This window comes from Mandrillus leucophaeus, unplaced genomic scaffold (assembly GCF_000951045.1).
Source record: "Mandrillus leucophaeus isolate KB7577 unplaced genomic scaffold, Mleu.le_1.0 Scaffold392, whole genome shotgun sequence".
Classification (NCBI taxonomy): domain Eukaryota; kingdom Metazoa; phylum Chordata; class Mammalia; order Primates; family Cercopithecidae; genus Mandrillus; species Mandrillus leucophaeus.
The window spans coordinates 1,960,572-1,962,630 of NW_012104165.1; positions in this window are offsets into that span (position 1 = coordinate 1,960,572).

Sequence of the window (2,059 nt, forward strand, 5' to 3'; positions counted from 1 at the left end):
AGAGTACATGTGGCTTCAGGTTGTTCATATACATGTGGCATCACGTTGTTCATACATATTATTATACGCTATTATAAGGTATTTTAAACTTCCATGAGCACTGCAATAAAACATGGGAAAATGTTAATGATTTATTAGAGTAAAATAACTGTTATGAATATTGAAGCCCATTCTAAAGATAGAACTATTGAAGCTAAAGTAAATGCCCTAGATAACTACTATAGGTATTGTAAAAACAGTTTCTCTGTGTTTTGAAAACCCAGAAGAGCATATTCAAAAACAAGAATCTACCATACGGAAAGGTATTGGCCATCTCAAAACTCTCATATACGGCAAAGGACTTTGGTCTTCCCAAGATAGCCATCTGGTGGCGCCTAAGTCATTCTCCAGAACCTTGATGTGCTTAGCACATGAAAGCACCCATAAATAACGGCAGAAACAAATTCACTCCAAATTTTCAAGATTATTGTTAGAAAATTTTCCTCAAGAAGCTCTATGGGTGGCTGAATCTTTTCTTCTCTGTGTTGATCGTAACCCTCCAAAAAACTGAAGCAAGGCTTCAGTTTTTCATCTCCAGTACCGTTTGGGCATTTACAAATGGATTTTATTCAGTTATCCAAAATTTTTAAAAACTGAATGTGTTTCAACAATATTTTCAAAAGTAAAATTGTGTAATTTTGGGTTGGACTGAAGCTTTCTCTTCTAAAAGATTAATACTTTAAATTATTGTTGTCAAATAGGGCTTTCTACAATGATGAAAATGTTTTATATCTGTGCTGTCCAATTGGTAGGTATGACATGCCACGTGTGACTATTGAGCGTTGAAATAGGAATAGTACAACAGCTCTGTTACCAAATCATAGTAACAAGTATCATTCAAAGCTTGCAGATTTTGTTTTTCCACCTGGGAAATACAAAACATTTAGCACTGTTAATGGACAGAGAAATCCACTTCAGTAGGGAAATTCTCAAGATTCTCCCATTAAAACACATATTTTTTGTTCTTATTCTCAAAATCTGAGAAAGCAGCACAAATTTATGGTCTTCTTTAAATCAACATTTGAAAACACCGTTGTAAAATTACAACTGAGACAGTGAAAGAGATCTGACCTAACCAATTCCATCTCTTTTCTAACCTCCAAGCTGTCCTTGTTCATTCCTGGTCATAGACTGGCCTAACTGCGAGGAACTTAGTTTAACTTAGTTCAGCTTTGAAACAAAGACAATAGCAGCCGTTTCCAAAACACACCCGCTTCCTGCCTGGGGACTAGACTGCTTTTGCAGGAGTAACAAATTAGCCACAAGATTAGAAAGTATGGTTTAGGAGTTATGCAGCTGGAGGCTGCAAGATTCTAAACCTCCCCAAATTGCTCCTGGGGATAACGTCACTATTGTAAAATCTAAGATCAGTGCTTGAGATATTTTGCAGACCCTGCACTCTATGGATCAGCAGGCACCACCCATAATGATAAACTGCCTCATCTGGTCTTGTGGCCCCCATCCAGGAATTGAGTCAACACAAGAGGACAACTTCGACTCCCTCTGATTCATCTCCAACCCGACCAATCAACTTTCCCAATCACTGGTCCCCTAGCCACCAAATTATCTTTAAAAACTCCAATCCACTCGGGGAGACTGATTTGAATACTAATAAAACGAGTCTCCAGCGCAGCCAGCTCTGCATGCCCCTGTCTTGATAAATGGTTCTGTCTAGGCAGTGGGCAAGCTGAACCCATTGGGTGGTTACACATTTTCAAATTTTCAGAGCTTTCCTTAGACTAAAATTTTACCATCAGTCCTAAGATAATATGATCTATGCTACAAAACTCGCCGTAAAAAAGTTACTATATAGCACTGCTATAGAAATCTATAAAGTGTTTCCTGCGCAGGAGGGCCGATTACAGCCAAGGCGCCCAGCTGGAATGGCATGATCTTTTTTTTTTTTTTTTGAGACGGAGTCTCGCTCTGTCGCCCAGGCTGCTGGAGTGCAGTCGCGCGATCTCTGCTCACTGCAAGCTCCTCCTCCCGGGTTCACACCATTCTCCTGCCTCAGCCTCCC